Raw genomic sequence first — 15,758 nt, forward strand, 5'->3', positions numbered from 1 at the left:
AGGGTTGAGGAAGTTACTATGCAAATGGAGGACATGGAGGTAACAACTCAGACTTTTGACCCACAACCGTTTCCGGCAGTTTCGGAAGGTATAAACACCTCAGAAGTGGGCTCAGAGGGACCTTTCCTAACCATCTCGTCTCCTACGGAGCTGAACAATTGGGCGCAAGCTCTTCCAGAAGAAATGATTACTCAAGGAGGAGCGGGTTCTTCAGGTGAAGGAACGAGTGGACAACGACCCCCTTCGCAAGGTCTGCTGTCAGAACAGCTTGGCATCCTTGGTTCGGCCCCTTTCTATACGGCCTTCCAACCGGTCGGCGTTGCTCCCCCCTCAGGCTGCTTCATTGGTATCCCTGGACAAGAGCATGATACGGAGGACATCCGCTCTATAGACTCCGAGGACATTGGCACTGCAGAAGGTATACAGGCCGCCAAGATGCCACCTAAGCGACCAAAAAATTCAAGAAGTTCGAAAATCAGAGAAAGGGACAGGCGTTTAATTTTCGGCGAAGGCATCACTATGGCACGAGCTGCCCTTACTAAGAGCACTGTGTTAGTTGGAAGGGTAAGAGGCCGGAACTATACCCCGATGCGCCTGCGGAAGTGGACAGCTGAGATCTTGGGAAATATTCTCATTCAGCTTCCAGGCATTCTTTCGCTCTCCCGGGGCTAGTTTGCTCTGATTTTCGCTCACCTAGATCAGGTCGACTGGGTTCTCACTCGGTATTGGCATATTGAGATGACCCCATTTTTTCTAAAAAGATGGTCGCTGATGTTCAATCCGGAAAAAGAAAACCATGGAGCCGGGCCTATTTGGGTGTGTCTGCCTGCACTGCCTTTACAGTTCTGGGGGGAGGAGATCTTCAAGGTTATAGGAGATGACTTAGGTGTCTACTTGGATCACGACAGAACTTATCAGGATACTAGTTGCCTGGCAATGGCTCGTATCCTCGTTCACCTAGACACCAGAGAAGGATTGGTAGAAAGCTACCTGCTCCAGATGGGCGATATAACTCGTAGGAAAATATTGGATTATGAAGGCATTCCTTTCCGCTGTCAGAAATGTCACGAAGTGGGGCATCTCTATAAAGACTTCCCGCGAATTACAAGGCAGAATCCTACTCCGGCTAAGTTATTGGTCTCATCCTCCACTCAAACGCAGGAATCAGAATTTCCTTCTCCAGTGGACCTCCAGGAGTCTCCACCGCCCTCATCCCAGGAGCCGCAGCAGGTAGCTTTTCATCAGTCCGCCAGAGCTGCTGATCCTCCTCCAGTCAAATCCCGTCCCCGGGACTCGGCATTTGCGGGTATTCCCTCCTCCTCTCTTCCTCTTTTATCACAAGCGGCTTTGGGTTCTATTAATTTATCTTCTTCTATGAGTTTCGCTGGTTCTTTAGCAGAAGTTAATTTGTTGTACTCTCTGGTTTGCCTAGTTCCATCTGCACCTCCTTCTTCTTCATCCCCCATCCCTCAACCCTCTGTGGACCGGACCTCCTGCCCACTCGAGGAATGCATGCCCTCAAGTGGGTCGCACCGTTACTTCCTTCGGTCCTTACCCGCTGCTCCCCCGATCGCCCTCGGTCTAGAATCTGATCCCCTCCCTTCCTTAACCCCTAAACCCCCTCGCGACCGCCAATCAAAACTCTCCAAGGCAATCAAAAGGGCTAGTGCAGAAGTGGCTTCTGGGGTTCAAACCCCAATCGACTAGGTTCTTAGAGCAATAGCAACCCCCCATCAGCCCCCCAATGATTTGTCTCTCTTTCAACTGTAGGGGTCTAGCCAACCCAGATAAAAAACTAGCTCTAAAGAGACTCTGTCTGTCAGAAAAACTGGATGCAATTCTCCTTCAAGAAACCCTGGGAGAAGGTCTACAGGTCAATAAGCTCCTTTTAAGTTTTCTCCCAGATTGGGATTTCCACTTCCTGGATGTGAAGGGTCGCTCTGGTGGTTGTGCCTTGGGCTTTAATAAACGCACCATAAAAATCCTCAATGTCTGGGGAGGTGAAGGTTTTCTAGGGGCTGACATTATATCAATGGATTTCCACAGACCTTTCAGGTTCTTCAACATTTATGGACCTTGTCAGAATAGAGAAGTTTATTGGAATAGGATTTTTAGTGTTGACTTTATGATTCAAGAGAATATAATCATTGGAGGCGATCTTAATTTCTCTCTTGGTTTAGTTGAATCCTGGGGCTGCCGGGGTCAAAGCGACCATCTCACGGTCTTTTTTGAAAATCTCCTGGACTCACATGATTTTCTAAATATTGATCCTGCGAAGCTTAAACCAACTTGGAGGAATCGCAGAGTGGGGCGAATGCTTTGGCCGAAGGCTAGACCGGTTCTTGATTAAAACCCCTCTTATGGCCTGTTTAAAGCTTTTCCGTCAATGGGTGGGGAGTGGTGGGATCTCTGATCATTCTCCCATTTTTCTGGAGATCAAAGGAAACTCCACAAAACCCCCTTCGCCTTTCAAATTCAACTCCTCTTGGCTGCTGGAGCCAAGTTTTCGGAACTTAGTCTCGGCTACCTGGATTCACAGCTCCCAGGATGAGCTCTCCTCCCTTGGGGAGATTTTTGCAAAGAATCTAGTATCCTTAAAAGCCAAAACAATTATCTGGGCTAGAGAAAAACGGAGGAAAGATGATGAAGATCTCCAAAGGATCGAAGCGGCTCTCTTAGCCTTTGAGGAATCAGCCCCCAATGGCACTTCCTCGGCTGAACAAAAGGCCCAGCTGGTTCAGCTTGAAACTGATAGAGTTAAACTACTTCACTCCAAAGAAGAAAGTTGGTGACTGAAGAGCAGAGCAATCTGGCTACAAGCTGGGATGAAAACTCAAAATTCTTTCAACATTATGCCAAATGTAGGAAAGCCATCAACACAATCTGGGATCTACAAGATATGAATGGAAGGAAAGCCGACTCTTTTGAGCAGCTGGCTGACATGGGGATTATACATTTCTCCAAATTTCTCAAAGCCCCTACAGGCATTACTCTTCCAAGCATCATCCGCACAGCTAAAACTCTTCCCAGATTTATCGAACCTGAGGAAATTGAAGATTTGAATTCCCCGGTTTCCAGAAAAGAGCTTGAAGCGGTGCTGAAGTGTTTTAAAAAGGACAAGAGCCCGGGACTGGATGGTTGGCCAGTTGAATTCTACAGTGCCTTTTTTGAGCTAATAGGAGAAGATCTTCTCCAGACCATAGAATAATGTCGAAGATCTGGCAAAGTTTTGGAGGCTTTTAATTCTACCTTCCTTGCACTCATTCCCAAAACCGACAACCCCTCCTCTTTTGATGACTATAGGCCCATCTCCCTTTGTAATAGCATCTACAAAATCATATCCAAAACAATTGCTCTTCGAATCAAGCCCTTCCTCTTTCGTATGATCTCCAAGGAACAATTTGCCTTTCTCTGCCATCGCCAGATCCATGAAGCCATTGGTACCGCTTAGGAAGCTCTGCACTCGATCAAAAAGCTCCACAAAAAAGCAGTCATCCTAAAAATTGATCTCTCCAAAGCTTTCGACCATGCCTGTTGGTCCTACCTCCGGCTCATACTCACCCACATTGGCTTCCCCTTTTCTTTCATCAACTGGATTATGGGTTGTCTTACCTCAGTCACCTACAACATTCTCATCAATGGTGCGGCCACGGGCTTCTTTTATGCGGAACGAGGACTTAGGCAAGGATGCCCTCTTTCTCCCTTGCTTTTTCTCCTTATTATGGAAGGGTTTAGCAGGCTGATAATTAAAGGAAAAGAGGAAGGCTCCTTGGCTAGTGTCCGGATCTCTGATATGTTTTCTCTTACCCATATCTTATTTGTAGATGATGTTCTAATTTTTTTAAATGGCTCCTATCAAGACTCATATGCCTTCAAGTCCATATTATCCCTTTTTTGTAAAGCTACAGGTATGGAGCCAAACATTGTGAAATCAACAATTATCATAGTCAACTGCCAGCCGAATGAAGCAAGACTGGCCAGTCAACTATTTGCATATACGAGACAAGATCTAGATGTTGGCCTAAAATACTTGGGCTTCAGACTAAAACCAAATGGTTATCGAATAGCAGACTGGGCATGGCTTATTGCTAAGATAGAAAGCAGAATCAACATTTGGCAACAACGTTGGCTCTCTCGTGCAGGCAGACTCACTCTACTCAAATTTGTCCTAGAAGTTATTCCGGTTTATTGGATATCGTTGGCTTGGATCCCTAAAGGCATCTTAAAAAGAATACAATAGCTCTGCTGCCGTTTCCTTTGGCGAGGTCAAAGTGTGGGTAGAACCTTTGCCTGGGTTCGTTGGGACCGTATCGACAAACCAAAAAATCAGGGAGGCTGGGGCATAAAAAACTTGCAGTCGTTTGCTGAGGCTTTGGCGGCAAAATTGGGTTGGCAACTTATTAACTCAAGAAGTCTTTGGCAGGAAGTTACTTATTACAAATATATTTATCCACTCACAGTTTTGGACTAGATCCGCAGCCACTCTACTCTTTCGGCTAGTTCCTCCATAATATGGAAAGCAATTACTCTATCTCTTCCCCTCATCAAGCAAGGCCTGGCCTGGAAAATTGGCAACGGGGAGCAAGTGCGGATCGGTCTAGATGCCTGGAATGGTTGTGGGAATGCCCATATTCTTCCCAGACCACTTTGCTTATTCCTTCAGACCTCTGGCATCACTCACCTAGTGCAGATAGCCACTGTTAATCAGGACAATAGGCAAAGACTATTTTGGAAGGATCACAGAATGCTCAACATTCCTGAAGCTTGGGTTGTGGACTGGCAGAGTTTCACCAGAACTCTGGAGGAGGCCAACGTGCAGATCACTGACAAACAGGATGTCCTTATTTGGGCGATTGATTCACAAGGCAGCTATACGCCCAAAGCAGGCTATGCGTACTCAATGGCTGCCAGACACTCTGGGGATTTCTCTTGGTGGTGGCGACATCTCTTGAAATTAAAAGCTCCCCCAAAAACTAGACTTTTTATGTGGTGCATTTTAATGGATAAAGTCCCTACCGAACAAATTCTTATGCATCGTGCCATCTCCGGTCCCTCCAGATGCTGCATGTGTTGTCAACATGAGGAAGACACTACTCACTTATTTCTTACCTGCCCTGTCTCAAAATCATTTTGGTCAAGAATCCTTGCTACACTGAATATTCATATTGACTGGACAGGGCAAAAAGTTGAAGAGGCTTGGCATAATTGGTGGTTAAAAGCCAACTCTCAGAAAATCAGAAACCTTCCTTTGCTCATTTGCTGGGGAATCTGGCTTAACAGGAACAAAATCATCTTTGTGGATGCAAAGGCCAACTGGGAAGTTTCCAGCATTTCGTTGTTAGCTATATTCAACCTGATCTCGGAGGATCCGGCTGTCAAAACCCCTCGGAACATCACTCCAGAAATCATTGACTCAAATATCCCTTGGGATTATTTTGATGGCTCGGCTCAAGCCAGTGGCTATGGGGCTGGAGCCATTCTGCTCTGCATCTCGACAAAATCGTAAACTATAGAATCAAAGTTGGCCTAGGCAGAGGCACTAACAATTTTGCTGAATTGAGTAGTCTCAAACACCTCCTCCTTACTGCAAGAGAACTTAACTGTTAAAAAATTCAGATCTTTAGCGACTCACAGCTCACTATAAACTGGACCAATGAAGTTAATCAATGTCACATGCACACACTCAGAGATATTCTAACTGATATCATTTCTCTAAAGTCCCAATTTGATTCCTTTGCATGCTTACATATATACAGGGAAAGGAATGAGATCATTGATCGTCTTTCCAAAGAGGCAGTGTAGCTTGTCAGAGGCCAAAGGCAGATAGAAGAATACAAGGAGGACACTTTCTATAGCTATTATCACCTTCTACAACTATTATCACTTTCTACAGTTGAAGACTGTGGCTTCCCCACCCCCGAATACTTCTTTTAAAACCCCGAATATAGCAATTTCCACTTTTATTTCAATGTTTTCCACCTTCTGTTGTATGCTCAACACATCGATGCACATGCCTTCCATTGTCTTCTGCAACAACCCCATATCTTTGCCCAATATTGATAACTGAGCATAGAGAAATGCCATATTTTCGTTAATTTCCTTAACAATTTCCTTTATAACTTGTTTACACGAATTATCTACCAAACTCTTGATGCTTCCACCACTGCCATGACCAGACCCTGAGCCTCCACCATTGTCGTTACTCGTAGAGGCCATCTTCGCAGCAATCCAGATTTGGACAATAACGTTTGATTAACTGACCACAACCAGCTACAATATATAATAGCATGTTCAACCCCAACATTCCTCCTAGTCTTATCCTTCATAAATGTTAGACGATTCAGAGTCTTGTCAAGGCAACTTCCCTCCATTTCCTCCACCGCTAGAAATAACCAGGAATGTTTTGCGATGGTACCAGCTTCCTATGCAGGTATAACTACATTGCAGCTCTCGGTGAGTAACCAAGAGCTCAACGCCCACCTATCATCATACACGAACTGCATACCAATGCTACCACACATGTGCCTTAACTCGATACCTACCATCCCAACTTCCAAAGCACTGCAGAGGATCATCGGGGAGCTAACCATCTTAATTGCCAACTTAATTCTCTGAAGACCCGTACCCCAACAGTACAACGCCGACCTGGTGCTACAGTTCAGGGGATATGACATGAGATTATGTCTTGATTGATACATAAACTACCTTGTTCCAGCACCACCCTCGTGTTGGCCTGACCATTCGCCAAGTGGTTATTGGCCTGCAACACATGGAACAAATTTACCTTTTCAAATTTTTTTAATAAATAAATAATCCTAACCATGATTGAGGAGGTTTCATCTTCAAGAAGATTGACATTCTCGAGGAGCTTCATACATTTTTGTATAATCATCATGGAGTCGCCAACTATAGACAATATTTTGATACCATTAGCCAAACTGATATTCAGACCTTGCCAAAGAGAAAGGGCTTTCGCTTGATTATTTGTCGCGATGCCAAGTCCCCATGCGTACTTTATTTTTGTTTTTTCTTTGAGGTTAACAATTACCCCTCCCGCTCCAACCTCCCCGAATTTTATTTTAATAATTAATAATTAATTATTATTATTTTTTAAAATTTAAAATTTTATTTTGAATTTATTTTTGTTATGAAATTTGACCATGAGTAAAAAAAAAAATTATATTTTTTTTATATGTAATTTGACTAAGTCAAAATGTTTACATAACATAACATTTAAAAAATATTGACATCTTTAACTCCTACACATCTAACACATAGACATGTAATTTTTAACACCTGCACATCTCCCCCATATTATGTAGAGTCTTTCAGTGCAATGAAAATGGTTTTATTATAAGGATGATATAGAAAGTTCTTTAAAGGAGTTGAAGTGAAATCTAAATAAGAGTGATGTAAAATGAATTTATGCAATTTTTTCCATATGAAGGTGGTTTAGTTGCAAGCAAGAAGGTGATTTAACATAGAATTTGGATTCAAAACTCTTTATATATATGTAGATGAGGCTAAGTGCACATTCTAAAGTAACTTTCACAACATAGATACATTCATTGTAGCAGAACATGCTATCCAAAAATATTTTATAAGATGTATTTCTAAAATAAATAAATAAACATGTCTCAACATTAGCCTAAAAGTTCTTAATTTTCCATATATATATAAAAGGTTATGCCTAAGTGATAAAACTTTACCATAACTAAGTGATAAAGTGAAATTAAGTTATAAGGACATTCCTTTCTTAACATTGGAATGTGTAAGACTTGTTCTTCTATTCTAATTCTAGAACCATGAAAATTTTGTTGAACTTATATTAATTTTATGAGCATGTAGATTTCCATCGTCCATAATCATAGTAGTGTTATTTACTATGGAATTAGAAGAAAAAATTTCCTTATCGTTTTTTTTATGTGTTATTCTCTTATTGTCCTGATGGTTCTCTCTCTCATCAAGTGTTTCTCAAAAAGACCCATACTAACTGGAAACTTCACGCCTTTTCCCATCATCATCCAGCCCAAAAAATTGTGTTTTTAAAAACTCTCTTTATGAGGGCTATTCCATTTCTAATCCCTAGTTTCTTTCTAAAGAAAAATCTCATCTCATGAAAGCCATTAAAAGCAATGGTTATTCTTCCAGTCAAATCAATAAGGCATACCAAGTTGCTCGGTTCCCTAAGCCTAAACATCCTCCAACCCCCCCCCCCCTAAAGCTATGGTTTCCCTTCCCTACATAAAAGGGACTACAGATCACACGACCGAAATTCTAGCCAAGAAAATATTAAAACTGTCTTAAAACCTTGCAAGACATCAAAACAATTATTCAAATCTCCTAAAGACCTTGTTGATCCTTTGCAAAACCCAGGGGTTTATAAAATTTCGTGTTCCTATGGGGATTCATACATTGGACAAACTGGTAGATCTATTAAAGCCCAACTAAAATAACACTTAGCCGATACATTTCATAATCAGTTTTCCAAATCAGGCATTGTTGAGCATTGTTGGGCTCTGAATATGTCATATCATTCAATATTTAAAGTATCCATTCATAAGTCGTATCTTGTACTTATGACACTTTCTAACAATTATATCACCAACTTCCGCTAAATGTACCTCTTTTACCTTGTGGTTAATTATGATGGATTTCTTATCTTTTTAATGATTAAATGTGTCTTTAATAGAGTTTTATCAACGGTTGTTTACTAATGTGGTTATGTGGCCAAGATGCATGTTCGAGTATGAAAATTTTGATTTCTCTACCAGCTTTGTAACAATTTGGTAGTTCAGGGCTTAGTTCGGTACCAGTTCAAAAGTTCAATACTCAATTCTACACCTGCACGAATGGAGAAAAAAGTCAAAATTATAAAATATGTTTTTATTTTCTCCAGCATGGTAAATTAGGTGTCAAATGGGCTTAATATGTTGGTACAAGCCTTTGAATATACCCATCTCACACGTGTGGGATCCTAGCACATAATTTAAGCTAGAGCCAAAAATAGGTAACTGTTAAACACACATGGGTAGCAAGAACAATATGAAAGATAAATCATGAGAGTACAATTTTTATTAACAAGATATATACATTTATAGTACATTATGTGACCGTTGGGTTTCACATCCCAAGGTCTCTTGGACTCCTTTTGTCCATTCGGTTTCCACACTAACCCATTGAGGATTAGGTGTCCAACATTCCCCCCCTAATCCGAAGGGTTATGTATGAGTCCAAGAAGAGAGCTGTAATACAAAATGTGCAAAAAATGCATGGCAGCACTAGGCTGAATGTGCTCTATGAAATGTTGGTATAAAGGGTGGTGGTTTAAGGATGACCACCAACACTGGAACGCTTAGTGCAATTCCTGGAACTCTTCCAAAACTAGCAAGAAGCTAAAATCTTCTGCTAGAGGAAGTGCTCCAATTCTATTTCTGGAATTCTTCCAAAACTGGCAAGAAGCTGAAATATTTGCTAGAGGAAGTGTCCCAGATTGCCAACTGAAGGCATGTTCACGAGCATCTTTGTCTCTGGCTACAACTCTGAAACTGGTGTGGCAGGTTGTGGCTCAGACTCGCTTGATGTGGTTTTGAAGCTTGTAGATGACCATCATTTCCCCCCCTGTCAGATACAAGGTGAGATTATGGAGAAAACTCAACTGCAAGACTGTTCAATACTCTGGAACAAGTTCTGACACGTGTTTGGAATATCTTCTTGGCTGTTGATGCCCATTGCCAAGAAGCGATCCATCCAAGATGAATCTTTGTTCTTGCAGGACGTTTGTTTCTGAAGCATCTGTGTGAAGAATGACTGGTTTTATGACAGTGCTTACATGGATGAAGATCAAAACAATGATCTTTCAAATGGCCAACTCGGTCACAATATTGCCATTTCACGACCTATTGTTGTTGTTGTTGTGGAAGAGGGGTAGAATCTAGAAAAACTGACAGTGAACTGTCATGAATAAATCTAGCACTTTGAAACTGAATGGACTTGGCGTAGTCTGGAATATGAAAGGACAAGTCCTTGTCATATCCAAGACCAGTTCTATGCTTGTTGTGGACAAGCTGTTCCCAAGGTCTGATGATGGGCTTGGGAAGTGCAGACTGAGTTTCTTCATCTGCATGTACAATCGCTGCTTTATTGGGCACTGGATCTGAATGAACTTCAACAATATTGTCTCGTTGTTTATGGGAGTCCGTTTCAATCTTCTGAACAGAAACAGATTCAGAATGATGACTCCACTGTTGTAATTCTTCCTACTGTAGCTGAGATTCAAGCTGCAAAAAATCAATCTTTTCCTGTGCATTTTGTAGACATGTCTGAATTTTTGAGAGAGATCCTATGCTAATTTGTAATGTGTCATCAACAGTAGATTGTATAAGAGTTTTCATGAACTCTAATACTTCATTGATTCTAGCCATTTTTCTTCAATGTCAGATTTACACTTAAAAACTGATCACAATTATTACTTAATGCAGAAAAGTAATATTCACTTACAATACACAGCAATATCTTGTATAAATGTGTAGCAAATGAACCAGGGAATCAATGCATATATATGTAGACAGAAACTATAATGGGTTTTAAATACAATGCCACAATTGGGGCAGCAGCGACTGCAAACTTGCTTGAATCCTTCAAATACTCCTTCACTTTCTCGGCCAGTGGAAAAGAATAGTCAAGTTCAATAGCGATTGTAACCATTCATGATAACATGTGGAACTGCTACAATTGTGGGATTACAGATTCCCAAAGAAAGAATTGTACATAATCTCATAATCTTATGTGGAACAATGCAGATATATAAACCAAGTCAACATTGCAATTTCAAGGGTTTCATAGTATAAATTCTCCACCAGCTGATATAACTACCGATTAAAGACACTTGACTCACTACTCAACGCACATACCAGAAAACAAACCCGTCTTGTGGTAATGATATTAAAAGCTCTTGGTCGCTTTGCCTTCAGTATAAGATGAGAAATGCTACCAAAAATAAAAAAAACTTTGATATCCAATGCACCACATAAAAATTCAATGCGCCATGGCAGATTTAAACTTCATTGTGGACTATGCAAGTTGTTACTTCTCTCCCCTTATAAACAACAAATATTTTCAGTGGGCAGCGATGAGTCGCTGTAGAAAATACAAAGTTAGCCTATGCAGGTCACGAACCAACTCTAGAAAGATTTCTTCAAGCCTGGAACCAACTGTCTTCTCAAATTAAAGCCACGGGACTAAAACGAAGTTTCTGAAAATGAACAGGCAAGAACTCCTCGACTTCAATCACCAAAATCATTTAACCAATTCAACTTGGCATCTCTAAAAGAGTCTGCTACAACAAAGATAATATGGACTTGTGGAAAATACAACTCATTGTTCGATGCATTCGACCTTCCAACAGTAATTTATCAGCCATCAAAGTATGCACTCGACCTTTATTGATGGAACCCTAAACCCGTGATTTGTCTCAAGATGGATTTTGTTCTCAAGCTGACACCACGAATCTCCAACTTCGGCCTCTCTGATGCGTATTTCTCCTTGGAAAAATTCAGGAAAATACGTGGAGCAGAGACACTGGAAACCCACGTTATTGGAAGAGAAGTGCGACTTCCTATTTTAGTGATCGATCTCTGTAATAGAAATGATCCGGTCTCCTTTGGGTACTATAAATCGACAGGGAATGTAATGTATCTGCTGCTACAACCTCGACAGTGCGCAATCTAATTGCCAGGCAAACAATTTTTCAGCCATATGAGTTTCGAGCACTGTTTTAGCAGATTTTATACTATTCCTGCTCTTTGCTGGTCACGAGACGTCGTCCAAATCCATGTCATTCGCTATCAAATTTCTCACAGATTGTCCCAAAGCATACTAGGAATTGAAGGCTGAGCACGATGCTCTATTATAGAGAAGGGAATCGAAGAAACGGAAATCTCCCTTGGGATGAATACCAGTCGATGAAATTCACCCAATGTATCATAAATGAAACACTTCGTCTTGACAACTTTGCTCCAGGGGCTTTCAGAGAAGCGAAAGAAGACATTAAAACCAAAGGAGGCTTTGTGATTCCAAGAGGATGGACGGTGTATGTGTTTCTGGCAGGAACTGTTACCAATGGGCAGTGTAACAGTAGGAAATACCAAGCGTAACAGTAGGAAATACCAAGCGTTTATCAAACAGTTCTGACACCAAAACGTTCTTCTGGGCGTTCATCAAACGGTTCTGATGCCAATGGGCAGCGTAACAGTAGGAAATGCCAAGCGTTTTTCATTAAATCATTCAATCGATTCCTTCACGTGAATTGTTTCATCGATTCAGGACAGATAGAATCCTGACAAATTCTGCGTCTAGATCAACCTATTAATTCAGAGCACGGGGAATAGGCAACCAGAAAACAAGAATCCTACAGAAATCATTACAGCTAACTGTCCTGGATTGGACCGTTGCGAAGTTTTCAGCATTACAAAAAATCCTGGACCACCAGCGATAATTTGGCTTGTACCTCGACTCTGCCAAAATATTGGAGAAGTAACAATCCTCGATTCGTCTGCTGTGAATTTTGGAACGTTAAAGACAATCCTGGACCACCAGCGATAATTTGGCTCGTACCCCGTGACTTCCAAATTATTAGACTTGCTTAACCACTTCTTGCAAGTATACACAAAGCAGAAAGTCTGTGAAGACCGGAGATATCGTTGCAGCTACCAGATATCAGAATTACCGCATTCAAATGGAAACGCAGAGACCGGAGACCGATTCCCACGCCATTGAATGGTGTGGTATGAATACTACAGCGAAAGTATATCGATGATTGGTGTTGGGATTTGTTCGAGAGATGGGAAATGTTCTAGTAGGAGGCTTAACAATAATGCTCGATGGATCATTCAACGAGAAGGAGTCAAGATGCAAATTTCACGTTCTAGGTCACCGCTTCATAGCAACAAGCGAGACTGCCATGGAAAGAGCGTGGCAAAGTAACGGGAAAGATTGGCATGGAAAGGGCGCGTCATAGTAATGAGCAAGACAAGCAACAGACAGTGAAAACTGACATGGAAAGGGCAGAGCTGGCAGAGGATTTGCAGAGGAGTTATTCAGTCATCAGCGCTACCATATACAAAAGCGGTGTATTACCATTCAATAAAACCGCAGATACCATTCAAACGCACAGGCATATACCAAAGTCGTTTTAACGCATATACCAAAGTTGTTCAACGCAAATACAATTTCTGATACAAACTCATTCAATAAACCAAACGTCGATACCACTAGACAGCGTTACCAAACGCATTCAACTTCGAACATAACACATTCATTCAACATCGTTAATATTCAGAAACCAAAAGCTGGACCTTCATCGATGGTGGCGTGTCAGCCTCAGCGCTAAAACTGGAAAAGACAGTGCTATGATTTAATATACAGTAGCGTTCAGACAACGCTCATACCAGCGTTCAATTATCAGCATGTCAGGCCAGTTCAACGCACAACATTAATATTCAAATGCATTCAACTATTATGGGACAACGTTAATATGATATGGACAGATGTGCAGCGCTGGCAGAGGCAGGTTATTTCAGATCTGAGGGGAATAACGCAGAGTCAGAGGTCAGGTAACGCAGAACTGACATATATATAGAGACCACAAAACAAGTGGCTCAAATTGGAGCAAGACCAGCAATTGTCCGCTCTGATACCATGTTAAACACACATGGGTAGCAAGAACAATATGAAAGATAAATCATGAGAGTGCAATTTTTATTAACAAGAGATATACATTTATAGTACATTATGTGACCATTGGGTTTCACATCCCAAGGTCTCTTGGACTCCTTTTGTCCATTTGGCTTCCACACTAACCCATTGAGGATTAGGTGTCCAACAGTAACAATTTTGAAACTACCATGTTCTGCCTCGATTTTTGTGCATATGGTGGTGAATCTTAAGAATATGGAAAATGAGTTTTTGAAAAACATAACAATTTACTTATATCTCAAACCGTTTTTAAAAATTCCATACAGTTTAAAAGTTACAACTGGTTCTTCGAAGCAGATTTATACAAAATTTCTGGAAAACCCAAATTGACAAAAGTATCTAAACAACCAACTTAAGGCACAAATTCCGAGGCCATGGAATTGAATCAGGAAATTACAAGAGAGGTTTTTTTTATAATATAACAAATTAGGCTCCATAAAACAACTCCTCAAAATACGTCATGGTCGAGAAAATATGGTTGGTTCTTTAACGCCAATTTGTATAAAATTACACAAAAAATCAAATTTTTGAGATTTTCCTCTAAAGTTGTAAATTCATTTTTTGAGTTTAGGGGATTGCGTCTTATCCTTCCTCAATGGATTTTATGTATAAATAAAGCCTCAAAGGGCAGATAAAGAGAGGAGGACGCGAGGAGGAATTTTATTATTATTTTAAGTTGGTTTTTGTAATGGATTTGAATTTTTGTTTGTAATGGAGATTTAATTGTTAAAGTTATGAGAAACATTCTGATCTGAATTAGTTGTTGGGAACAATGTCAAGTTGGGAAGGGCCCCTTGACTCAGGTAATGCCCTGGTTTTTATTTGTAAAGTAGGTTAATATTCAGTTTTAGTTTTTTTTTTTAATTGCAAATTTTATTTGATGGTATTTTTAGTTTTTTTAATAGATTTGTATTTCACACATTCTTAGATCTATTGTTCTACCTTCAAAGCTATTAAGTAAAAGGCATTATGATCAGATTAGAATTAATCTTCTTAGGCTTAAGAGTTAAGAAAACTTGAATTGGTTTCTTAATATGTTTTCATACCCATAATTTTAATCTATAGAATTTATGTTCTTAATTCGGTAATAATATTCAAAATTTTAATTTCCAGACTTTATGTATTTAATTCAGTACTAGGTTTTGTACTAGAATAGGGTATTAAAAAATATGTAGTTTGCAGTTTAGGATTCTTTAATTGATTGGAGCTTTGCAACTACTTGGTTAGACTATACCATCCGATCCCCAATTTTCAATTCTGATCAAATGCACTATGGAAAGGATTTGACCATAAATTGATCGAGCTTTCAAACTTTTTCAATTTGATATTTGAGTGTGAGAGGAGAGGGAAATTCGTTTCTTTTTTTTCCATTCCAGATGATGAAAAATCATCATATGTCACAGGTATAGTTGGTATCGACCCGACTTTATGCTTATAGTTAGGGATTATACGAAGGGGTAGAATAGAAGTTGTCCCCGGGAGAGATGGCCGAGTGGTTAATGGCTCCGGTCTTGAAAACCGGTATAGATAAAAAAACTATCGAGGGTTCGAATCCCTCTCTCTCCTTTTGTTTTTCAACAATTGCATTTACCGGTCCAATAAAAAAAAAGAGAATAGCTCGGCTGTATATAGCCGAGCTACAAGGAATAAGAACCTACACTATATATCTCTAAGTTTGCGTAGCATTTATTTTTTATATTTTATTAATGCATTTCTTGCAATTTATTGCCTTGTTTTCTTTATTTGCCTCGCACAATTTTGCTTATAGTTATCGACATTTACTTTTCTACAACATGTGTTAATGAATTTTTGTATGGAACACTATAGGATTAGAACCATTGAAGTTTCAAGACCTAATAAGCTAAATACATAAAACCACATGAACATTGTCTGTCGGTAATGAAAGATTGTGGTTTGAAACATGATAAGCATTAGAATCCCATAGTCCAATGACAAGTTATAATCCTTAGTGATTGGTTCTTTCTAGTGTTAATTGTTAGCAT

At 40.2% G+C, this 15,758-nt stretch overlaps 1 non-coding gene across 1 annotated transcript; it reads left to right on the forward strand.

Annotated features, from left to right (window-relative positions):
• The first annotated feature begins 15,233 nt into the window (after positions 1 to 15,233).
• On the forward strand, positions 15,234 to 15,321 carry TRNAS-UGA (transfer RNA serine (anticodon UGA)). Its single transcript has one exon. It is a non-coding gene; the product is annotated as a tRNA-Ser (tRNA).
• Positions 15,322 to 15,758: the final 437 nt, after the last annotated feature.

This window comes from Pinus tabuliformis, chromosome 8 (assembly GCF_031772625.1).
Source record: "Pinus tabuliformis cultivar Carrire ecotype Pingquan chromosome 8, CPIR1, whole genome shotgun sequence".
Lineage (NCBI taxonomy): Eukaryota > Viridiplantae > Streptophyta > Pinopsida > Pinales > Pinaceae > Pinus > Pinus tabuliformis.